General features: G+C 51.3%; 7 non-coding genes across 7 annotated transcripts; 3 read left to right on the forward strand and 4 right to left on the reverse strand.

The window, feature by feature from the left end:
* Positions 1 to 446: 446 nt before the first annotated feature.
* On the reverse strand, positions 447 to 518 carry TRNAP-UGG. The gene has a single exon. It is a non-coding gene; the product is annotated as a tRNA-Pro (tRNA).
* Positions 519 to 5521: 5003 nt separating this feature from the next.
* TRNAS-UGA lies at positions 5522 to 5593 on the forward strand. The gene has a single exon. It is a non-coding gene; the product is annotated as a tRNA-Ser (tRNA).
* A 1390-nt stretch (positions 5594 to 6983) lies between these two features.
* Positions 6984 to 7055, forward strand: TRNAP-AGG. Its single transcript has one exon. It is a non-coding gene; the product is annotated as a tRNA-Pro (tRNA).
* A 2023-nt stretch (positions 7056 to 9078) lies between these two features.
* On the forward strand, positions 9079 to 9151 carry TRNAK-CUU. The gene has a single exon. It is a non-coding gene; the product is annotated as a tRNA-Lys (tRNA).
* A 1734-nt stretch (positions 9152 to 10885) lies between these two features.
* TRNAP-CGG lies at positions 10886 to 10957 on the reverse strand. Its single transcript has one exon. It is a non-coding gene; the product is annotated as a tRNA-Pro (tRNA).
* A 7281-nt stretch (positions 10958 to 18238) lies between these two features.
* TRNAK-CUU lies at positions 18239 to 18311 on the reverse strand. The gene has a single exon. It is a non-coding gene; the product is annotated as a tRNA-Lys (tRNA).
* A 6724-nt stretch (positions 18312 to 25035) lies between these two features.
* TRNAP-UGG lies at positions 25036 to 25107 on the reverse strand. The gene has a single exon. It is a non-coding gene; the product is annotated as a tRNA-Pro (tRNA).

Below are 25107 nucleotides of genomic sequence, written 5' to 3' on the forward strand. Positions count from 1 at the left end.
GCGGATGCCCAGTCTTCCCCTCCTCCCTCCTCTCACTCACTCCCCTTCCTTCTCCCCCGCTTCCCGTGTTCTCCCCTTCTCCGAATAAACTGAAATTTTAAGCGGAGTAGGGCTCACCTGGGACTGCAGCCGCCATACTCTGGAATCCTAGAAAAAATTTATGCCCCTGGAGCGACCAATGAGCCCGGCGCATTCTTCCTTATTCTAAATAACCTCCTTATAAATAACCTCCTCCTGCTGCTCGGGGAAGTCTCCTTTAACAGCGGTTGCAGCAGTTGGTCGCCCTGGATCCCATTTCAGCAAGGGGAGCGATTCAGGCCCGTCCGTCCGCGTCTCGGGACCCCGGGAGGTCTCCAACGAGGCCCTGCCAACAGGAGCCTACCTCCGCCTTCCTAGTCTCACGTCCTTGCTGAAAATGCGAAAAGGGAGAAAAGAAAAGGAAAATGGGGCTCGTCTGGGATTTGAACCCAGGACCTCTCGCACCCAAAGCGAGAATCATACCCCTAGACCAACGAGCCGCCGGCTTCTCATTTTTTGTTTTTGTTTTTTGGTGGGAGATACGTGTTTCCGCCCCTGACGCAGAGCAGGACTCTCTCCATCGGCCCAGTAGCTCAGTCTTTAGCGCGCGCACCTGCGAATCTAGACTTTTGGGTTCGCGGCGACCCTCAGATTTCCGAGGCAGGCTTTACTCCTGCTGGATAAACTAACAAGGTTACCCGCTGAGGTTACGAACTGGTGGTTTAAATGTGCTGATATGAAATACAGGTGCATTTGCCTATTACTAAGGTAAAAGGATTTCCAGGCAGAATAGTGATGTCAGAAATCACAAAGGAAATGTACAGATTTTACCCAAGTTTTTAAAACGGCAAATGACGATCCAAAGAAAATACAATCTAAATTACAAACTTAGGGCTTATTACTGGGTTACGCAGATTTCAAATCCTTTAAAATATATATAGGCTTTTTTTTGAGACGGAGTCTCGCTCTGTCGCCCAGGCTGGAGTGCGGTGGCGCGATCTCGGCTCACTGCAAGCTCCGCCTCCCGGGTTCACACTATTCCCCTGCCTCAGTCTCCCAAGTAGCTGGGACTACAGGTGCCTGCCACCGCGCCCGGCTAATTTTCATATTTTTTTTTTTATTAGAGACGGGGTTTCGCCGTGTCAGCCAGGATGGTCTCGATCTCCTGACCTCGTGATCCGCCCTCCTCGGCCTCCCAAAGTGCTGGGATTACAGGCGTGAGCCACCGCGCCCGGCCAATATATAGGCATATTTTTAAAAGACATTTAAGAAAAGAAAAGTAATGAAGATCTATGACAGAAACGGCTTCGTCTTCCTTACCTGGGACTCTGGAGCATAAACGCTGCTTGCCGCAGCCTCTCTGGCAGACAAGTGTAGCCCTGGGCTGGCCCTAAGGACCATAGGTGGAAAACAACTGAGCCTTGAAGTGGGGAGACCGGAGAAAAAGAGATTGTCCTAGAACTTGCATGGGAAGAGTTTCCAGAAACTGGAAACACTGGATTTCCGTGACAAAGTTTCCCAAGCAGCAGTACATGGTGCAATGGGTGTGTCTGGAGGCTGGGGTGAGGCGTTAAAAAAGGCAGCCCGCTGCTTCAGTGACTTCCTTGAGACTCAAAGGAGGCCAGGGAGAACCCTGTCTACTCACCTGCAGGCATCTCTCCCAGGGTCCTACGGATTGCCTGCTCTGGAAGTCACAGAAAAGTGAAGGAGGCTGGGCGCGGTACCTTCTGCCTGTAGTCCCAGCACTTTGGGAGGCCAAGGCGGGTGGATCACTTGAATCCAGGAATTCGAAACCAGCCTGGCCAACATGCAAGACTGCTGTCTACTAAAAATACAAAAATCAGCCGGGTGTGGTGGCGCGTGCCTGTAGTCCCAGCTACTCAGGAGGCTGAGGCACTAGAATCGCTTGAACCCAGGAGGTGGAGGTTAGAGTGAGCTGACACTGCGCCACTGCCCTTCAGTCTGACAGGGTGAGACCCTGTCTAAAAAAATTTTTTTTTTTTTTTTTTTTTTTGAGACAGAGTCTGGCTGTGTCACTCCAGGGCTGGAGTGCAGTGGCCGCATCTCAGCTCTCACTGCAAGCCTGGCCCCGGGACCTCTGCCATTCTTCCTGCCTCTCAGAGGTTGGGACTACAGGTGCCCAGTCAATTCGCCCGCTAGTTTTTAATTTAAATTTTTGACTTAAAAAATTCAGCCGGGCTGGTGGTCTGCCTGTAATCCCAGCACTTTGGGAGGCCGAGACGGGCGGATCACGAGGTCAGGAAATCGAGACCATCTCTGCCAACACGGTGAAACCCTGTCTCTACTAAAAATACAAAACCGCCGGGCGAAGTGGCGGGCGCCTGTAGTCCCAGCTACTCGGGAGGCTGAGGCAGGAGAATGAAACCCCGGGAGGCGGGAGCTTGCAGTGAGCTGAGATCCTGGCCACGGCACTCCAGCCTGGGTGACAGAATGAGATTGTTCAAAAAAATTCAAAAGAAGAGGGAAACTGAGAACAGATCCTTAAGATTCCAACTGCTCATTCTGTCAGTTACTGAACAGGGACTGAACTCTGCTGGTTTCCATGAGCTAACTCATGCTGTTTTCTCTCTCTCTCTCTCTCTTTTCTTTTCTTTCTTTTTTTTTTTGTTTTTTTTGTTTTTTTATTTGGTTTGTTTGAGTTTTCTGCTCTTTTGCCCAGGCTGGAGTGCAATGGTGTGATGTTGGCTCACCGCTAACCCTCTCTGCCTCCTGGGTTCAAGCGCATTCTCCCCGCCTCAGCCTCCTGAGGCTGGGATTACCGCATGTGCCATCATGCCCGCTACTTTTGTATTTTTTTTTTGAGACGGAGTCTGCCCTGCTGCTCAGGCTGGAGTGCAGTGGCCGGATCTCAGCTCACTGCAAGCCCTCTCCCGGTTCACGCCATTCTCCTGCCTCAGCCTCCCCGAGAAGCTGGGACTACAGGCGCTCGCCACTGGGCCTCAAGCACTTTTTTTGTATTTTAGTAGAGACGGAGCCACCGGTGAAAGGCCAGGATGGTCTCGACCTCCTGAACTGCGGATCCGCCTGCCTCAGCCTCCCAAAGTGCTGGGATTACAGGCTTGAGCCAATCACCGCGCCCGGCCTAATTTTTGTATTTTTAGTAGAGACAGGGTTTCCCCATGTTGGTCAGGCTGGTCTTGAACTCCCAACCTCAGGTTATTCGCCTGCCTCGGCCTCCCAAAGTGCTGGGATTACAGGTAGGAGCCATTGCACCCGGCCTCATGCTGTTTTCAACAGATGCACAAGGAGAACACCATTATCTTCATGTCTACAGATGACACAATTGGAGCCCTGGAAAGGTTAAGAAAGTAGTTCAAGTTCACACAGCCAGGAAGTGCCCTGGAAAGTCTGGCTACAGAACCACATGAATAGCTGTCTTTGCACACCAACAGGTAATTCACAGAAAAAGGAAAGCAAACACATATACACCCACAGAGACATGCACAGATGGCCAATAAACATGGAAAACCACTCACCTCACTAGTAAAGTTTCTTTCCCCACTTTCTGAACTGCCCACAGCATCAGTTCCATTCTAGGCCTAGTTTATCTCATAGCCTTACCACAGAAGCCAGTGGGGAATAGCTATATGTCTGAATTCTCCAATTTTGGCATATGCTTTGACTCAGTATATTGATAATTGAGATATACTACACAAACCATAAAATTCACTAAAATGTGCAATTGAGTGGTTTTTATATATTCATGAGATTGTGCAACAGTCACCACTATCTAGTTCTAGAATGTTTTCATCATCCCAATTCAGTACCCATTAGCAGTCCTCCCTGTTCCTCCCTCCTCCCATCTTCTGGCAACCACTAGTATGCTTTCTGTCTCCACGAATTTGCCTGTCCTCTACATTTCATATAAATGGAATTATACAATAGTGGTCTTTCATGTCTGGCTTCTCTCACTTAACATAATGTATTCAAGGTTCATCCTTGTTGCATATGTCAGTAATTCATTCCTAATTATGACTGAATAATATTTAATATTATTGAATAATACTATGTTAGTTTGCTAGGGTCGCCATAACAGTACCATAGACTGAGTGGACAAAAATAACAGAAATTTATTTTCTCACTATTCTGGAGGCTGGAGTCTGAGACTAGGTATGGGCAGAGTTGGTTGGTGCTGAGGCCTCCTTCCTTGGCTTGGGGACAGCTGTCTTCTCCCTGAGCCTTCATGCCATCTTCCCTCTGTGGATGCCTGTATTCAAGATCCAAATTATTATTATTATTATTATCATCATTATTATTATTTTGAGACAAGGTTTGTTACCCAAGCTGGAGGACAGTGGCATGAACATGGCTCGCTGCAAGCCTCCACCTCCAGGGCTCAAGAGATCCTCCTACTTCAGCCTCCTGAGTAAGCTGGGACTACAGGTGATTGTCACCACACTCGACTCTTTTTTTTTTTTTTTTTTTTTTGAGATGGAGTTTTGCTCTGTCACCTAGGCTGGAATGCAGTGGTACCATCTTGGCTCACTGCAACCTCTGCCTCTTGGGTTCAAGCATTTCTCCTGCCTCAGTCTCCTGAGTAGCTGGGATTACAGGTGTTTGCCACTACACCCCGGCTGGAGCCTAGTTTTGTAGAGATGTGTCACATGACCAGGCTGCTCTCGAACTCCTGACCTCAGGTTATCTGTCCGCCTCGGCCTCCCAAAGTGCTGGGATTACAGTAGTGAGCCACCATGCCTGGTCGACGAATTTTTTTTATTTTTATTTTTATTTTTTTGCAGGAACGAGGTCTCACTATGTTGCCCAGGCTGGTCTCAAACTCAAACCTGTAATCCCAGCACTTTGAGAGGCCGAGGTGGATGGATCACTTAAGGTCAGGAGTACAAGACCAGCCTGGCCATGGTGGTGAGACCCTGTCTCTACTAAAATTACAAAAATTAGCCGGGTATGGTGGCACACTCCTGTAGTCTCACCTACTCGGGAGGCTGAGGCAGGAGAATTGCTTGAACCCAGGAGGCAGAGGTTGAGGTGAGACGAGATTGTGCCACTGCACTCCAGCCTGGGCAACAAGAATGAAACTGTGTCTCAAAAAAAAAAATCTATGAAGTCCAGTAATAAGCCCTTGATAAGCCCTTGATTTGTCATTCAGATTGTATTTTCTTTGGATCATCTTTTGCCGTTTTAAAAACTTGGGTGAAATCTGTTCATTTCCTTTGTGATTTCTGACATCACTATTCTGCCTGGAAATCCTTTTACCTTAGTAATAGGTATATGCACCTGTATTTCATATCAGCACGACATTTAAACCACCAGCTCATTACCTCAGGGGGTCACCTTGTTGGTTTATCCAGCAGGAGTAAAGCCTACCTCGGAAATCTGAGGGTGGCCGCGAACCCAAAAGTCCAGATTCGCAGGTGCGCGCGCTAAGGACTGAGCTATTGGGGCGATGGAAAGAGTCTCTCTCTGCGCCAAGGGCGGAAGGACATGTTTGAAAAAATAAAAAATAAAAAATAAATTAAAGCGCGGTTCGTTGGTCTAGGGGTATGACTCTCGCTTTGAGTGCGAGAGGTCCCTGGTTCAAATCCCAGACGAGCCCTTTTTCCTTCTCTTTTTTCCCCTTTAGCATTTTCAGCAAGGACAGGAGACTAGGAAGGCGAAGGGAGGCTGCTGTTGGCAGAGCCTCAGTGGGGACCTCCCGGGGTCCCGGGACGCAGACGGACGGGCCTGAATCGCTCGCCTTGCAGTCGGTCCGTCACCCTGAAATGGGATCCAGCGCTGCCAACTGCGGTAACCGTGGTTAAAGGAGACGACCCCGAGCAGCAGGAGGAGGTTATTTAGAATAAGGAAGAATGCGCCGGGTTCGTTTATTTATGGGCATACATTTTTCGTAGGGTTCGAGAGTATGGCGGCTCCAGTCCCAGGTGAGCCCTACCAAGGTTTAAAATTGCATGGTATTGCGGGGAGTAATATGTGTGGCGGGGGGCCAGTGGGAGGGGAGTGAGGGAGAGACGGAGGGGCGAAGGCCCGGGCATCCTCCGGCAGCAATTTAGTGTATCCTGGCGGGGTGGGGGTCTCGGCTCCCGTCTCCACGCCCAGACCCCGAGGCCTTCCCACTGAGAGCCAGGAAATTCGAGGCTTGGATCCGGAGGGGAGGAGGAGATCCTTTCAGTCCAGATCTGCCGGATTCTCGGGCTCCGGGTGAAATTTGGACACAGAGAAGGACAGAGTGACAGCAAAAGGTGCCCCGGAACCGACGCCTGGACGCGGCCTCTGCTGCCCCAAGGAGCCTCTGCTTCCCTACGTCCTGGTGACTGGAGGTTCCGCCAGTTCCCCAGTGAAGGGGAAGGAGGTACATCGCTGACTCCGGCGGGCGCCGCGAGCCTAATGGAGCGAAGCGACGCTCAGTGTCAGCCTCTTGAATTGAGGTTCCGTGTGGGAAGCTCGCCTTCTGGGTTTTGGCTTCCCTGGGGAAGAAGGGAGGACCGGAGCGGGAGAAGCGTGGGACGCGGCGAGGTAGCGGGTCTGGTGGCTGGTTCCTGGTGCAGTCTCCAGGCCTTTACTGACCACCCATCGGCACCACGCCGCGGGGCTGCAGCGTTTCCAAGGCGGGCGTCCAGTGGTCGCGGTTCGCGGACCCTCAGCGCAGCAGCTGCCCGCTCTTGAGACGTTCCCATGTCCTGCCGGAGCTGGAGCTCCTCACTACGCGGCGTGACGGGCGGATCCCCAGCCCAGGGCTGAGTGGCGGAGGCGGGCGAGGGCCCGGGGGGTCCCGGATTGTGGGGGCACAGGGGATGTTCCCCATTTTGTGCGGCGCAGGGAGAAGCGGGGGCTCAGGGCTCCCTCCGCGCCCACCCGCGCTTGAACTTGTCTCTTCCAGACTTCAGGAAACCGGAGTCTCCTCCTAGCTCTGCTCTGCTGGGTCCCCACCTCTCGCCACGAGGACGCCACGAAGGCCACAGAGAGAAGCCAGAAACAGCAGAATGTGTGGCTCGTTGGTCTAGGGGTATGATTCTCGCTTAGGGTGCGAGAGGTCCCGGGTTCAAATCCCGGACGAGCCCAAGTTTTGGTCCAAAACATCGGTTTCTACCCTTTCCTACTTTAGATGAAGATCAGAGATCCAAACAACTCTGACAGGTCAGCGCAGTCCGAGTCCTTCGATGTTAGTTTGTTTGTTTGCTTGTTTTGAGAGGGTGTTTCTGTGGACCCAGCTGAAGTGCAGTGGTGTGATCTCACCTCACTGCAACCTCCTCCTCCTGGGTTCAAGCAATTCTCCTGCCTCAGTCTCCCAGGTAGCTGGGACTACAGGCACGTGCCACCATGCCTGGCTAATTTGTGTGTGTGTGTGTGTGTGTGTGTGTGTGTGTGTGTTTTGTTTTGTTTTGTTTTGTTTTTAAGTAGAGACGGGGTATCTCCGTGTTGGCCAGGCTGGTCTCCAACTCCTTACCTCAGGTGATCAGCCCGCCTGGGCCTCCCAAAGTGCTAGGATTACAGGCGTGAGTCACCGCGCCCAGACTTCCAAGATAATTTGTACAAAGATCCAAAGCTGTCTGACAGCACCCAGTGCCACATTTAAAATTTATTTGGAGTTTTGTCGCCAGTGTCGCCAGAGCCCTATCCCCTGATAAGCTTATTTTGTTTTCTGCTTTTTTATTTTTATTTTTTGTGACACTACTTTTGTCAGTAGGAACTCACTCGAGGCACTGAAGAAGAGGTAAGCCGTCCCTATATACAGTAAGAGCGGAGTCTTCACAGTCAGATACCTTAAAAGGTCTACCCTGGGATTCCCACCCAGTGTCCCTGGCTCCAGCGGCTAGAGCCTTAACGGGAGAAAGCCGGGCACTTGAGCAGAGGAGAAGGGCTATGGGCGTTTGCATCTGGGGTCCAGAGTCCTCTCCCTCCCCACATCCCGACACTCCTCACCTGCGTGTAGCCTTCTGGGGCTCCTCTGCTCCCCCATCCTAGTTCTGGAAGGAGTGCAGACCGAACCCAGGAGCCCGGGTATCCGCGTCCTGAGTCCTAGCGCCCACCAGGACTGGAGCCTCCTCGCATCTACTCTGAGGACAAAATCCACTGGCAGAATCTTCCTTTTTGTTTGGGATGCTGGGTTTGAGAACACACCATGAACCAAGAGTCGTAAATAATCCAATTTTGAGCACTTGAGAACCAAGTGGAAAGAAACTCAAGCCGATTCAAAGTGACCAATCTCTGGTTATGCCCTTGAGCCCCTGCAGAAGCAAAGAATAATTTGTGTGTGCGTGTGGACAAATACATTTGTATTCCAGATATCACAGAAATTCCTACACCAAGAAATTTACAAGGAAAATGAACACTGCGCCCTAAAAATTAACAAGGAAACAAGGTACCAGGAGCAACAACTCATTAACAGCAACAGAAACTAAATTGCAAACATTTCAGATGCAAAGTGTATCAGACTCATAATACAACTATTCCTACAGTGTCTAAAAACATGGAAGGCAATAAAGAAAATATCTTTGACAACAGGACCTCCAACCTTCTAGACTGAAAAAAGAACCAAATAGTTCTAGATATAAAAGCACACAGTAATGGAAACGGAACAACTAAATGCACATCACGGTAGGTTACAGTGCGGAGCAGTATTGCAAGGGCTTCTGTGAGTCCCAGTGAGCTCTGGGCAGTCTGTCTGCAACTGCAAGGATGGCCGATACACAGCAGAACTCTCCTGTGCCTGTAACTCGAGTGGCCTCAAAAAAAAAAAAAAAAGGGTTGTCATTGACTCTTTAAGTGCGTGCAGTCGCAGTCTGGGGACATTTTTTCTCTTTCTGAAAGAAGGCCATTTCAGCGGAGGGCACAGATTGGGAGAACACAGATTCATGCCAGCGTGGTACGGAAGGAGACTCTGGCGGGTCACCCCCATTTATGGGAGAACGCAGGGTGGTGAAAGAAGTCCTGCACTAGCGGGGACGTCGGTGGGGACTGAGGCTGCTGCGGGGGACCCCAAGTGCGCTCTGGTTTCTGGGACTGATTCATTACCTCACTTTGTTTTCACCACCCTTAGGCCACCCAGTCCATTTGTAGGTATAGAAAGAAATCTATAAGGAGGCCCGGCTAGCTCAGTCGGTAGAGCATGAGACTCTTAATCTCAGGGTCGTGGGTTCGAGCCCCACGTTGGGCGTATGTTTTGATTCTGGCTGTCTCTCCCAGAATCTACCCTCTATCTGTGGAGGTAGAGGCCCCTGACAGATGCAGACTTGCTGGTACCTTTTAGATGTACCCCAAGGGTACATCTTTTCCTCCCAGCTGTCTGCCCCTGGCAATGCAAGACTTGGTGAAAGAAGAAACTCAGGCCGGGCGCGGTGGCTCAAGCCTGTATTCCCAGCACTTTGGGAGGCCGAGACGGGCGGATCACGAGGTCAGGAGATCGAGACCATCCTGGCTAACACGGTGAAACCCCGTCTCTACTAAAAAATACAAAAAACTAGCCGGGCAAGGTGGCGGGCGCCTGTAATCCCAGCTACTCCGGAGGCTGAGGCAGGAGAATCACTTGAACCTGGAAGGCAGAGGTTGCAGTGAGCTGAGATTATGCTACTGCATTCCAGCCTGAGTGACAGAGCGAGACACCATCTCAAAAAAAAAAAAAGGCCGGGCGTGGTGGCTCAAGCCTGTAATCCCAGCACTTTGGGAGGCCGAGACGGGCGGATCACGAGGTCAGGAGATCGAGACCATCCTGGCTAACACGGTGAAACCCCGTCTCTACTAAAAAATACAAAAAACTAGCCGGGCGAGGTGGCGGGCGCCTGTAGTCCCAGCTACTCGGGAGGCTGAGGCAGGAGAATGGCGGGAACCCGGGAGGCGGAGCTTGCAGTGAGCTGAGATCCGGCCACAGCACTCCAGCCTGGGCGACAGAGCAAGACTCCGTCTCAAAAAAAAAAAAAAAAAAAAAAAATTAGCCAGGCTTGGTGGCGCCCACCTATACTCCCAGTTACTTAGGAAGCTCAGGAAGGAGAATCGCTTGAACTGTGGAGGCACAGGTTGCAGTGAGCCGAGATGATGCCACTGCACTCCAGCCTGGACGACAGAGCGAGACCTTGTCTCAAAGAAAATTATAATTATATAATAAAATTAATTATGATATAATCATATTACTAATAGAATTATATGATACATATATACTACATATAATATAAACATATATAAAATATGTATGTTTAAGTATAACATACACATGTTTTTCATATGTGTGCATATTATTCAATACCGTAGACGTGAAATCTAATTTCCATGTGTAATGAGAGAATGAGATATCTTATTTTTTTGGTACCAAGTCTTCAAAATCCCGATGCGTATTCCGTACTTACAGCAGCACATCTCAAGTGGACCAGCCCTATTTCAAGTGTTTAAGAGCCATGTGTGGCTCCTGGCTACCTTCCCGGCCAGGGCAGCAGGGGGCCATGGGGTCAGGCAGCTTCGACCTGCTCTCAACGAGCTTCATCTGCGGATCCGCCTTGGCCCGCAGAGATGTGGGTTTCTAGGGCGAAGGGGGGAGGTCGAGGAAAGAGTAGCTCTCCAGGGCCCACCTGGATCGCGCACCCCACTCTGATCACTCACAACCCAACTACCGCCCTCCTCCATACCGGGAGCCCATGTGGAGCTGAGCGACCGGGGCTGCGGAGGGTACAGCTTCTCTGGTCTGGGGCTGCGAAGGAGGAGAAGGGAGCGGGGCTCCAGCGAGACCGAGGCAAGTGCCAACCAGGCCAGCCTCAGGAGCATCCTGGTCCCTTGCAGCTGAGGCACAGACCTGGACGGACCTGAAGCGGAGCAAGGCGACTGGTGGATGAGGCTTCAGGCTCGGTCCCCGATTTTCAAGTTCGTATTCTCTAAAATGACGGGGGAAAAGTAACCACTTTTGGGGCTCGTCCGGGATTTGAACCCGGGACCTCTCGCACCCGAAGCGAGAATCATACCCCTAGACCAACGAGCCTCCCAGGTGTGGACTTCCGCTGACATTTCAGACGCCTGCCTCCAATCTGGCGCGAGTCGGCTGATTCCGAAGTGAATAGAGCTCATCCCTGTACCCAAGTGATTGGCAGAATTCTGGGGTCGCTGCGGGGAGACCCTGGTGAACCAGCCCGGTGGAGACAGAGCCCATCCGCACTGGGCTCGGTAGGGGATGCTCAGGGTCAGACCTGCAACCTGGGGCTCCCCGCTGTATTTTCCCCTGCCCCGGGGTTAACGGGTCTGCGCTCAAATCTGGGGCTGCTGACTCATACCCAAGACCTTGCCCTAGGAGGATGGCTGAGCGGCCAGCCCACCTTGCATCCGACTGCAGCCGGTGGCTGGCTCCATCCCAGAGGCGCCCCCATAGCCTCCCCTGGGTTCAGCCCAGAGCCTCTGCTCTGACTCAGAAGCTAGCTCTGTCAAGTTCCGGGAGGTCACTGGGGATGAGCAGCGATGGCAAAGGGCATGACAGTGACACGAACTCTCTCTGCCTCTGTTTCTCTCTTACTCTGTCTTTAGGCGCTGGTGGCTTTGAGGTTATGATTAGGGTGAGAGTGGGGCTGAGGTTCAAATCCTGATGGGCCAATACTGTAACACCTTCTGGATCCTTCATTAAGGACGTCAGCAGTTTGGAAAGCCGGGGGACACGGCCTGGGTGTGGAGAGGATCCAGCGAGCTCCGCGTGTGGTGGGCGAGAGGGTCCTGCCCATCGCCACAGGGCGCCCGCCCTATTTTGCCCTAGATCAACCCCACCCCAGAGCTGAGCGCTGTCCCACTCCGGGGACTCCCTCCTCCCCTCTGTTTGGGCTTCTCGCTGCCGCGATCCTGGGTTCCCGGCCACACTCCCAGCGCTGGCATCGACGTTTATGGAGAGCGGAAAATACAAAGTTTTGGGTTCCAGAAAGATAAAGAGAGGGGTGTGGGCGTTGGGGAGCAAAGATGGTGCTTCCTGCCACCGAGGTCTGTTGGCCTAGAGGTATGAGTCTCGCTTTGAGTGCGAGAGGCCCCGGGTCGGAATCCCAGAGGAGCCCAGGCCGCCGTGATCAGCTGTTGTTTGTTGTTTGTTGTTTGTTGTTTGCCTGGGAAATTCAGCGCGCAAGAACAACAATGGAGCGAATGAAAGAATCTTTCGCAGGAAAAGCAGGCCCTGCCTCCCTCTCCTAGGTTCTTCGGTTTCTCAAACTGCAGGTGCGACCCCAGCAGGCGGGGCCTTGGGCCCCGGGCCTGGGTTTAGGAACCCGGGGATCAGCTACACCGCGACCTCCTGGACCCAGGACTGAGTATCCTGGACAGCGCGCATCTGGCCCTTTTTCTTCTTTTAGGGAAGGACTGCGGGTAGAAGGACTTGACTGCGGGTGGGAGTGAATGAAGACGGTGTCCGCGGGCCCGGGTGGCCGCAGCTAACTCAGTCTCCGCGTCCCTCACTTGTTGACCCAGAGAAGTAAGCGAACGCAATGGACGCCTCCCCCGGCAGGAGCCTCTGAACTGCGCGGGGGCAGGCGGGCGGCCCAGCCCCAGCGGATGGAGCCCGGGCACCCGGTCACCCTGCCTCCCAGATTCGCGGGCGCAGTGGGCACAGAGGCCCAACTTCCTTCCCTCTTCGACCCCCTTCCCTCCCTGCGATCTGAACTGAACCTAGGACAGTTCTGAAGTTAACACCGCTCTTCCAAAGTAAAAGACCCAGACCATATTTTAATTTTTTAAAAAAGAACAAGTCGACCGGGGGCAGTGGTTCACACCTGTAATCCCAGAACTTTGGGAGGCCGAGGCGGGCGGATCACGAGGTCAGGAGTTCTAGACCAGCCTGCCCAACACAGTGAAACCCCATCTCTGCTAAAAATACAAAAAATTAGCCAAGCGTGCTGGCGCATGCCTGTAGTCTCAGCTACTTGGGAGGCTGAAGCAGGGGAATCGCTTGAATCCAGAAGCGGAGGTTGCAGTGAGCTGAGATGGGGCGACTGCACTCCAACTTAGGGACAGAGCGAGACTCCGTCTCAAAAAGAAACAAAAAAGAACAAGTCAAGCGGGGTGGCTCATGCCTGTAGTCCCAGCACCTTGGGAGGCCTAGGCGGGCAGATCACTTGAGGTCAGGAATGAGACCAATCTAACCAACAGGATAAAACTCTGTCTCCACTAAAAATACGAAAATTGTCTGGGCTTGGTGGCACGCACCTGCAATCCCAGATATTCGGTAGGCTGAGGCAGGAGAATGATTTGAACCCGGGAGGCGAAGGTTGCAGTGAGCCCAGATCGCCTCACTGCACTCCAAGCTGGGCGACAAGAGCAGGACTCAGTCTCAAATAAAATAAAATAAAATAAAACAGAACAAGTCAGGTCTAGATTTATCTACATGGACTCAAATTTTTTATTCTCAAAGATCATAGGCATCATGTGTTAAAGCATACACCTAATTTTTTTGGTGGGCACAATGGTGGGCAGAAAATAAAGAGCACACAGTTCAAAGTGAAGATTGAAAATAACCAAGAATAGGCCGGGCGCGGTGGCTCAAGCCTGTAATCCCAGCACTTTGGGAGGCCGAGACGGGCGGATCATGAGGTCAGGAGATCGAGACTATCCTGGCTAACACGGTGAAACCCCATCTCTACTAAAAAATACAAAAAACTAGCCGGGCGAAGTGGCGGGCGCCTGTGGTCCCAGCATCTCGGGAGGCTGAGGCAGGAGAATGGCGTAAACCCGGGAGGCGGAGCTTGCAGTGAGCTGAGATCCGGCCACTGCACTCCAGCCTGGGTGACAGAGCCAGACTCAGTCTCAAAAAAAAAAAAAAAAAAAAAAAAAGAAAATAACCAAGAATAATATGTTTAAAAAAACAGCCAGTGTTCATTTTCTAGCATTGATGTTGAACCATAGTCATGGAAGTCTTAGGGAAAACTGGGTGAATGCTACACAAGAGTTTTCTGTACTTTTTTTTTCTTTTTGACAACTTACTGTGAATCTATAATTATTTTAAAATAAAGAGTAAAATAGGCTGGCCCAATGATGCACATCTAGCATTTTGGGAGGCCGAGGAGGGAGCATCACTTGAGCCCAGGAGCTCAAGACCATCCCAGGCAACATAGAAAGACCCGGTAACTAAATTTAAATAAATCAATCAGGCCGGCTATGGTGGCTCACACCTGTAATCCCAGCACTTTGGAAGGCCGAGGTGAGTGGATCTCTAGAGGTCAGGACTTCAAGACCAGCCTGGCCAGCATGGTGAAACCCTGTCTCTACTAAAAATACAAAAAAATAGTCTGGCGTGGTGGTACATGCCTGTAATCCCAGCTATGCAGGAGGCTGAGGCAAGAGAATCGCTTGAATCTGGGAGACGGAGGTTGCAATGAGCTGAGTTCGCGTCACTGCACTCCAGCCTAGGTGACAGAAGGAGACTTCATCTAAATAAATAAATAAAATTAGCTGGGTGTGGTGGCACACGTCTGTTGTTCCAGCTACTTGGAAATCTGAGGTAGGAGAATTCCCGAGTGCAGGAGGCTGAGACTGCAGTGAACTAGATCACACCACTGCACTCCAGCCTGGGCAACATAGCAAGACCCTGTCTTGGAAAAAATAAAAAATAAAATGAACAGACTTACAAAAATTACAGGCTGTCATAATAGTGTTGTCAGATATAGATGAGTTCTTGACATGGGAACAATGAGTCTAGGAGTGACATTAAAGCTCAGACAGGAGAGAAAATAAGGGGCTAGTCAAGAAAGAGGAGGAAAAACGGCATTCCAGTCCAGAAACTGGTAGCTGATGGGAGTTGAAGCAAAGAAGGAAAATAATGGGCCGGCACAATGTCTCATGAGAGGACCCCTTGAGCTCAGGAGTTTGAGACCAGCCTAGCCAACATAGTGAGGCCCCATCTCTACAGAAAACACAAAAAAATTAGGTGGTGCGTGAGGTGGGAGTATTGTTTGAGCTGAGGAGGTTGAGGTTGCAATCAGCTGTGTTCTCACCACTGTGCTGCAGCCTGGGTAACAAAGTAAGATTCTGTCTGATCACGGTGGCTCACGCCTCTAATCCCAGCATTTTGGGAGGCCAAGGTTCACCTGAGGTCAGGAGTTCGAGACCAGCCTGGCCAACATGGTGAAACCCCAACTCCACTAAAAATACAAAAATTGGCTGGATGTGGTGGTGGGCACCTGTAACCCCAGCTACTCCAGAGGCTGAGGCAGAGAGAATTGCTTGAACCCGTGAGGTGGAGGTTGCAGTGAGCCGAGATTGTACCACTGCACTCCAGCCTGGATGACAGAGCAAGATTCTGCCTGTAAAACAAACAAACGGTTAATACAGGTGTGAATTGCATGAAGCGCCCTTCCAAACATTAAGATCGCCACATGACTTCTTTTTTTATTCTGTTAATATGATGAATTATTTTGATAATTTTCTTGAATTTAAGGCCAACCTTGTATTCTTGGAATATACCTAGTTCAGCCTTTATTTGATAGCTCCAGTCTTTGTTTCTTTTTGCTTTTTTTTTTTTTTTTTGAGACAGAGTCTGTCACCCAGGCTGGAGTGTAGTGGCGTGATCTCGGCTCACTGCAAGCTCCGCCTCCCAGGTTCACACCATTCTCCTGCCTCAACCTCCCCAGCAGCTGGGACTACAGGTGCACACCACCACACCCGGCTAATTTTTTGTATTTTCGGTAGAGGTGGAGTTTCACCGTATTAGCCAGGATGGTCTCGATCTCCTGATCTTATGATCTGCCCACCTCTGCCTCCCAACGTGCTGGGATTACAGGCATGAACTACCGCGCCCAGCCTGATAGTTCCAATCTTCCTAAAAAGACGCAAAGACAATCACAGGACAGCCCTATCTCCTCCGTGAAAAATGCCCAAGATGGATAGTTTCAGACAGAGGGCACCAGTCCCCAACCCACCCCTGGCTCTGCAACCCTCACAGGCCAAGGATACAAGTGACCCCTAGCCCCATTCCCCATGCATCGCTGTGACACAGGGTCATGGTTATAAGGCCCCATAAGCCAACATCCTCCAGCTGGGATTTGAACTCTGATCAGAGGCTGAGGCGATGGCGCCATATTATTAGGACCTGGGCTGTTGAGATGCCTGTAGCATTTTGTCCTAGCCTCTGATCTGCCTTCCTTGGGGCCCCCAGACAGCCTCTATCTCAGCACCCCCACTGGCAAATGTGTCCAAAACCACTCTAAAGCCCAGACATTAAGGTTTGACTCCCATTCCAAAGGCACACCTTGGCTGGTTACAACCATAATGCAAACCTACACCCAAAGTCCAAGGAAGGTGCCAGGCTGAAGAAAAAGACCAACAAATCATCTTTCTTAGGAAAAAAACATTTAATAGGGACTTATGAACAGAATCCGGGTCTGGGTCTCTGGTGGCAGGGGGACAAGATAGTGGGTCTCCATGCCTTACTGCCCAGACCCAGGGTCTACATACCACAGGGAAAGGGTGTATGTACTTCAGAAGGAATGTATAAGGCACTTGCTTAAGGGCAAGATTTATGGTAAATGCAATAGCAGCAAGGTTGTTTTGACCTAAGGGCAGAATTTATAGTTAGTCTTACACAAGAAACAATAGATGAACTGGAACTCTTGGAGGCTGTCCCAGAAGTGGGATTAATCAGAAATCTTTACGACAGATTAGCATCCTATATGGGATTGCCTTAGCCTCCAAAAAATCTGTTAGGCTCGTTTTGGAGGGGCTGGGTGGCTGCACTCCTGGTCTCCTAATAATAAGGGCCACCGTCCAAACAGTGAGAGAGATAAGTAATGGCTGGGTCATACTGGTTTCTGGGGTTCTGGCCTCTCTCACAAGAGCCTGAGTTAGCCAGGGGACTGTAGAGCATATGGGAGGTGGTCTCTCCATGTTGACCTGTGGGCGGCAAGCCACCCAGGTGCCAAGGCAAGAGACCGAGGGCACGAGCTGTTCCAGTATAATAAAATATATAAAATAACAAGTTATACTAGATATAGATCATAGATATGATTATATATAAGTATCATTAATCATTAGTTTGTAATAATTACTCTTTATTCCAATATTATAATAATCCTCGCTCTACAATCATAACCTAGGAAAACCCAGGCCATAGAGAGATAGGAGCTGAGGGGACATAGTGGGAAGTGACCAGAAGACAAGAGTGTGAGCCTTCTGTTATGCCCGGGCAGGGCCACCAGAGGGCTCCTTGGTCTAGTGGTAACGCCAGCGTCTGGGAAGACGCCCGTTGCCAAGTGGACCGTGGTCTAGTGGTAGCGTCAGTGCCAAGGAAAAGCACCCGCTACTTAGCAGGCCGGGAAAGGGAGTCTCCCTTTCCCTGGGGGAGTTTAGAGAAGACTCTACTCCACCATCTCTTGTGGAGGGCCTGAGTGATGCCCGCAGTTATCCAGAGGCCTAACCGTCTCCCTGTGATGCTGTGATTCAGCGGTCACGCTCTTGATCCGCTTCATGTTCCATCCTGTACACCTGGCTCTGCCTTCTAGATAGCAGTAGCAGAATTAGCAAAAATATTAAAAGTCTCTGAAATGCAGAAATAATGACGTAAGCTGTCTCTCCTCTCTCTGTCTCCGCCTCTGCTGCCAAACAGGGAAGGGCCCCCTGTCCAGTGGACACATGACCCACATGACCTTACCTATCATTTGAGATGGCTCACACTCCTTACCCTGCCCTCTTGTCATGTATCCAATAAATAACAGCGCAGCCTGGCATTCGGGGCCACTACCAGTCTCCGCGTCTTGGTGGTAGTGGTACCCCGGACCCAACTGTCTTTTCTTTTATCTGTCTTGTGTCTTTATTTCTATGGTCTCTCATCTCTGCACACGGGGAGAAAAACCCACAGATCCTGTAGGGCTGGCCCCTACAGTGACCCATAGTCTCAGCTGAACTGGGTGGGTGGACACTTCTCCCTTGGCTGAACTTCAAAGCAGCACATCCACCCCCAGCCCTGGGACTGAGTCTCCTGGGGGAGGGGAAGAAACTTTGGGTCTTATGCTAAAGGAAAGGTATCCAGGTTCTCTATCCCAGTCTAGGGGTGAGCAGACAGACCTTCCTGGGGTGCAAAATCTCCTGTTTTTTTCCTTAGAAACCCTGGTTCTGGGACACCCACCGTGAGAGAAGACACAGCAGTTGTCAGCTTGATGAATTTGGGAGGAGGTCTTCAAAGCTCTCATGCTGACACAGATCGAGTTGGGACTCAATGAAAGTTTGCCTCCCAGTTAAGGGCCAAGCATCAGAACCTGTGTCACTTGTGATGATGCTGAATTCTGTGTATCAAGAATGGTAAAAGCAGCGCCCAACGTGGGGCTCGAACCCACGACCCTGAGATTAAGAGTCTCATGCTCTACCGACTGAGCTAGCCGGGCTGACATCACGGTACTTGCTTCCCACCCTAATGTTCAGAATCCTCAAAGCAGGTGCTGCCAAAAAAAAAAAGGCTGTGGTGACTCTAGTCCTGAGGAGGTGGTGCAGGCATGGCTACCCGTGGAGCCGGCCTCTGGCATTCAGACAGCTGGGTGCACAGTCCTTGCTAGGGTCTCCGGACATCTGGGAGCCCCTATCCTCCCCTTCTCAACGAGTTGTGGGCGGACTGTGAATCCCTTAACCTCAAACCGGAGCCTCCAGTCAGCTGGAATGTGTAGTCAGGGACCATTAGCCATGGCTCCAGGCCGGGACCGCTCAGGGTGGTCCTGAGTGGGAGGTGGGGAGGAAAGGAACAACCTTTCTCTGGGGCCCAAGTGCGGATCCAAAGGGGTTTAGGTCCAAGCTTCGCTGTCAATATAAATCCCAATTCCTACTTAATATCGAGCCTGGCCTCTGTATAGCTCCAAACCGTTTCAAATGACCCAAAGAGCCCAACTCTTCCCACTCCCCTGCAGATCTGTGTGCACGGTGGAGGCAAGCGGCTCATGACAGGGGTTTCTCCATGTTGGTCAGGCTGGTCTGGAACTGAAAACCTCAGGTGATCCGCCTGCCTCGGCCTCCCAAAGTGCTGGGATTACAGGCGATCCCGGCTGCCGGCCTGCGCGGCTTCTGAGTTAATGATCAGTGCGGAGTCAGCCGGGAAGGGGAGGCCAGGAAGGAGGGGCTGAAGGGAAAGAGTAGAGCAGCAGGGTAGGGCCTGTCCTGAGTGTGCGCCTCACGAAATGGACCCCCTCGACTTGGGACCCAGTTCTTTCTCATCTCCCCTTCCCTTGCTTAGATCGGAACAGGAACTGCAGGGCGGCCTCTGTCAAGCGCATCCGTGAGAAGAGACCACCAAACAGGCTTTGTGTGAGCAATAAAGCTTTTTAATCACCTGGGTGCAGGCGGACTGAGTTCCAAAAAGGAGTCAGCAAAGGGAGATGGGGAAGGGGGTTGCTTTATAGGAGTTGGGTAGGTAATGGAAAATTACGGTAAAAGGTGGTTATCTATTGTTAGCAGAGGAGGGGGTCACAAGGTACATGGTAGGGAGGTCATAAGATTTATTTTCCAAAAGAAGAATGTCACAAAGTCGACTGATCAGCTAAGGTAGGGCAGGGACAAGTCACAATGGTAGAATGTTGTAATGTTGGTTAATCACTTAAGGCAGGAACTGCTGTTTTACTTCTTTGTGGTTTTTTTTTTTTTTTTTTTTTTTTGGCTTCTTCAGACTTCTTGGCTCCTGCAGGCCATCTGGACGTATTTGTGCAGGTCACAGGGGTTGTAATGGCTCAGCTTCGGCTCAGAGGCCTGACACCTCGACCTGTGACCCAGGGCCCAGCAGCAGCCTCTGGCGACCTGGCAGTCATCGGAAATCGGCCCAACTTCCTCTTTGTCCACATGGGGAGCAGTCCCAGTCGCCCCTCCTGCTCCCAGCCAGGGAGTATCATCGCAGACCTGGTCATTCTAAAACCCTGGAAAATCCTAAGTTTTGGGAGGCCGAGACGGGTGGATCACGAGGTCAGAAGATCGAGACCATCCTGGCGAACATGGTGAAACCCCGTCTCTACTAAAAAATACAAAAAATTAGCCGGGCGAGATGGCGGGCGCCTGTAGTCCCAGTTACTTGGGAGGCTGAGGCAGGAGAATGGCGTAAACCCGGGAGGCGGAGCTTGCAGTGAGCTGAGATCCGGCCACTGCACTCCAGCCCGGGCGACAGAGCGAGACTCCGTCTCACAAAAAAAAAAAAAAAAAGAAAATGTCAGTCAGGCCAGCCACGCAGGCGCCCGGGCTCACGCCTGTAATCCCAGCACTTTGGGAGGCCGAGGCGGGTGGATCACCTGAGGTGAGGAGTTGGAGACCAGCCTGGCCAACATGATGAAACTCCATCTCTCCTAAAAATACAAAAAATTAGCCAGGCATTGTGGCGCCCACCTGTCATCCCAGCTACTCGGGAGTCTGAGGCAGGAGAATCGCCTGAACCCCAGAGGCGGAGGTTGTAGTGCGCCGAGATGGCGCCACTGCACTCCAGCCTGAGCAACTTCATCTCAAACAAACAAACAAACAAACAAATAACGTCAATCAACGGACAACAGACACCAACACCAGTGTTGGACCATCTGACAGGATGACAAAGATGGTGAAGTGGCCACCGTAAACATGCTTCAAGGAGCAACCCCCGCTTCATGCAAATGAAAAAATATGAAGTCTCAGCAAAGGAGTAGAAAATATAAAGAATAACCAAGCGGAAAGTTTAGGCCCGAGAAATACAAAACCAAAGGAAGGAACTTTAATGAATGGGTAGCAGCAGAATGGAAGAAAATAGAAGACTCCGCAAATTTGAAGACAGAACAATAGAAATTACCGGGAGAGAAAATAAACCAAACCAAAACAAAACAAAACAAAAACAAAAAAACAAAAAAACAGACCGGGCGCGGTGGCTCACGCCTGTAATCCCAGCACTTTGAGAGGCCGAGGTGGGTGGATTGCGAGGTCAGGAGATCGAGACCATCCTGGCTAACACAGTGAAACCCCGTCTCTACTAAAAATACAAAACTACAAAAAATTAGCCGGGCGTGCTGGCGGGCGCCTGTAGTCCCAGCTACTCGGGAATGGCGTGAACCTGGGAGGCGGAGCTTGCAGTGAGCCGAGATCGTACTGCTGCACTCCAGCTTGGGAGGCAGCAAGACTCCTCCTCAAAATAATAATAATAATAATAATAATAATAATAATAATAATAATAAACAGAACCTCGGGTGTTTGTGGGACTTTAACAAAAGATCTAACATCACAGTTATTGCAGACCCAACAGAAGAAAAATATGGGCTTTACAAACGAAAGCCGGCCGGATACAGTGGCTCACACCTGTAGTCCCGGGCCCGGCTAAAATGTCTTAAAAGGGCCGCGTGCGGTGGCTCACACCTGTAATCCCAGCACTTTGGGAGGACGAGGCAGGTGGATCACGAGATCAGGAGTTCAAGACCAGCCTGGCCAAGATGGTGAAATCCCGTCTCTACTAAAAATACAAAAATACAAAGAAAAAAAAAAAAAAAAAGATTACCTGGGCATGGCGGCAGGCGCCTGTAATTCCACCTACTCAGGAAGCTGAGGTAGAAAATTGCTTGAACCCGGGAGGCAGAGGTTGCAGTGAGCCGAGATTGCGCCACTGTGCTCCAGCCTGGGCGACAGAGTGAGACTCCGTCTCAGAAAAAGCAAAAAACAAACAAACAACAACAACAATAAAAAAAAATCATCTTAAGAGCAGTTTTAGGTTCTCAGCAAAATTGGGTGGGAAGTGCAGAATTGCAAATTCTCCTCTGTGCCCACAGGCGCACAGCCTCTCCCATTCCCATGTACGTTTGTTTTTTGTTTGTGTGTTTGTTTGTTTGTTTTTGAGACAGAGTCTTGCCCTGTCGCCCAGGGGCATGATCTCGGCTCCCTGCAATCTCCACCTCCCGGGTTCAAGCGATTCTCCTGCTTCAGCCTCCCGAGCAGCTGGGATTACAGGCGCCAGCCACCTCGCCCGGCTAATTTTTGTATTTTTAGTAGTGATGGGGTTTCACCATCCGGCCAGGCTGGTCTCGAACTCCTGACCTCAAGTGATCCAGCCGCCTCGGCCTCCCAAAGTGCTAGGATTACAGGTGTGAGCCTTCGTGCCTCCCCGTTTGTTTGTCTTTTGAGACAGGCTCAAGCGATCCTCCTGCCTCAGACACAGGAGTAGCTGGGATCACAGGCTCGGACCACCACGCCCTGCTAACTTTTAAAATTGTTTTGTAGAGGTGGGGTTTCACTATGTTGTCCAGGCTGGTCTTGAACTCCATGGACTCAAGCTATCCTTCCACTTCGGCCTCCCAAAGGCCTGGGATTACAGGTGTGAGCCACCGCGCCCGGCCACCGAGATTTCCAAGCACATTTCCTCCGTGTGCACCATAGGGGCTGAGGGAGGTGGGCATGGGATCTCGGAGGTCCTGACCATCATGGTGCCAGTAGGGGAACCCCAGGGGTGGCCACCTCTGCGCCCGCTCTCCCGAGGACCTGAAGTGCCTGATCATTTTGATTATTTCACAACCACGCCCCTGCCACCTGTGCAGCCCGGCCTTGTACGCCGCTAGCCAGCCAAAGCTCTCTCTACACTGGATCCCGGCCCCGCTTCATTTCTCTCTGAGCAAGGCTACTTTAGAATCAGTCCTATCGGGGATTTGAACCCAGCTACCAGACAAAGCCACCCACAGTTTTCCTTAGTTTAGTCAACGAAGTGAGCCACAGCTATTAGTCTTGCCTCTGCAGGACAGCACGTCCGCAGTCGTAAAAAGCTCAACTTCTTCGGGACACTCTCCCTCGCGGGAGTAGGTTTTGTCTGGGAGTTCCAGGAGGCAAGCCTCACTCATCATCCTCACTCATGGAACCACCAGTCTGGTCACTCGGGGGAGTCCCTCAGGACAGATCCGCCCTGAATGCCCCAGAAAAAATTCTCTGGTTAAACAGCCTGTGTCCCACGACGCATGTGCCCCAAGGACAATGCCACAGACACAAACACTGATTTTTTATTTTTTATTTTATTTTATTTTTTTTGAGACTTTAGTCTCATTCAGTCGCCCAGGCTGGAGTACAGTGGCGCGATTTCTGGTCACTGCAAGCTCCGCCTCCCGGGTTCATGTCATTCTCCTGCCTCAGTCTCCCGAGTAGCTGGGACTACAGGCGCCTACCACCACGCCTGGCTAAGTTTTTGTATTTTTAGTAGAGACGGGGTTTCACCGTGTTAGCCAGGATGGTCTCGATCTCCTGACCTCGTGATCCGCCCGCCTCGGCCTCCCAAGGTGGTGGGTTCTTAAAGTGTGGGCTCTTCCGGGATTTAAACCCAGGACCTCTTGGGTCTCCGGGGCTTGTCCCTGTGGTCCCTAAGCGAGAACCATACCCTGGACCAACTACTCATGCGGAAGAGGGGTTGGGGCCTTTGTCGCCCTTCATAAGCCCAACGCGGCTCCGCCTTCGCTGTTCTGGATCAGTCCTAGTTTCCTCGGTCACAAACTGTCCCCCTTTCCCGATGCTTGTCCCGGACGGGATTCTAGTTCCTATGGGAAGGAGGGGCACGGCGAGCTTCAACATTGCCACATCCTGCGACTCCAAATAGGAAACGCAGCTCGCGTTTTGGGGCTTCTCGCTCTCCCCGCCACCTCTGGAGAACTGAGACCATCAGCTAGGGGAAGCCCCCCAGGTCCTCCTCCGTCCTCAGACAAAGGGCTAGGAGCCGGACTTGGACTCCCCAGAGGCGTCGCAGGCTCCCGGAACCGCACCTCTTCCCCGCCATGTGCCGGAGGGACGCGCCGCTGCGACCTCAGGACATGGAAGGAAAAGGAGGCAGCTGAGCATGGTGGTTCTGGCCTGCAATTGCAGCACTTTGTGATGGGAGGCTGACGCAGGAAGATTGCTTGAGTGTAAGCTGGAGACCAGCCTCCAGAACACAGCGAGACCTCGGTTATATATATATATATACACACACACACACACACACACATATATATATACACACGTATATACACGTATATATACACACATATATATGTGTGTGTGCATATATATACACTTATACACACACACACACACACAATTAGCCTGGCGTGGTGGTGAGCACCTGTAGTCCCAGCTACTCCAGAGGTGGAAGTGGGAGGATCCCTTGAGTTTGGGAGGTTGAGATTGCAGTGAGCTGAGATGGCACCACTGCACTCCAGCACTCCAGCCTGGGCAACAGAAGGAGACACTGTCAAAAAAAAAAAAGAAGAAGAAGAAGAAGAAAGAAAATAAAAGAGAAGAGAAGAAAAGAAAAGAGAAAGAAAGAGAGAAAGAGAGAGAGAAAGAAAGAAAGAAAGAAAGAAAGAAAGAAAGAAAGAAAGAAAGAAAAAGAAAGAGAAAGAAAGAAAAAGAAAGAGGCCGGGCGCGGTGGCTCAAGCCTGTAATCCCAGCACTTTGGGAGGCCGAGACGGGTGGATCACGAGGTCAGGAGATCGAGACCATCCTGGCTAACACGGTGAAACCCCGTCTCTACTAAAAAATACAAAAAAACTAGCCGGGCGAGGTGGCGGGCGCCTGTAGTCCCAGCTACTTGGGAGGCTGAGGCAGGAGAATGGCGTGAACCCGGGAGGCGGAGCTTGCAGTGAGCTGAGATCCGGCCACTGTACTCCAGCCTGGGCGGCAGAGCGAGACTCCGTCTCAAAAAAAAAAAAAAAAAAAAAAAAAGAAAGAAAGAAAGAGAGAGAAAGAGAGAGAAAGGAAGAAAGAAAGAAAGAAAAGAAAGGAAGTTCGAAACACTGGGCTTGTCCGAAATTTAAACTTAGAACCGTCCCACTCAAACGAAAACTACACGCCCAGAATAAGTTCCATGGTCACCCGGTACCTAGGGCCACGTCTGCAGAGGCAGACGCGGCGGGGGAGGCATTTGCCCTCTTTTAGGGTCCCGCATCTGGGGTCTACTGCCCCAGCGCCAGGCCTCAGGCGCACTCAGAATTCCAGGTGGAAGGCTCCGGTCAGGAGGCGCAGGCAAGTCCCGCCTGCAGCTGGGCAAGGGGAAGGGCTGCACGCTGGGCCGAAGCGGGAAGTCGGATCGGCCCCGGCGCCTGCGGCTGCCACGGAGAGACCAAGTTCCCTGCGGCCGGGACTCCGTGAGAAAATGACGGTGTTCGGGAAAATAGAGGAGGGCTCGTCCGGGATTTGAACCCGGGACCTCTCGCACCCAAAGCGAGAATCATACCCCTAGACCAACGAGCC

The sequence above is a fragment of the Papio anubis genome, chromosome 18 (genome assembly GCF_008728515.1).
Source record: "Papio anubis isolate 15944 chromosome 18, Panubis1.0, whole genome shotgun sequence".
Taxonomy (NCBI): domain Eukaryota; kingdom Metazoa; phylum Chordata; class Mammalia; order Primates; family Cercopithecidae; genus Papio; species Papio anubis.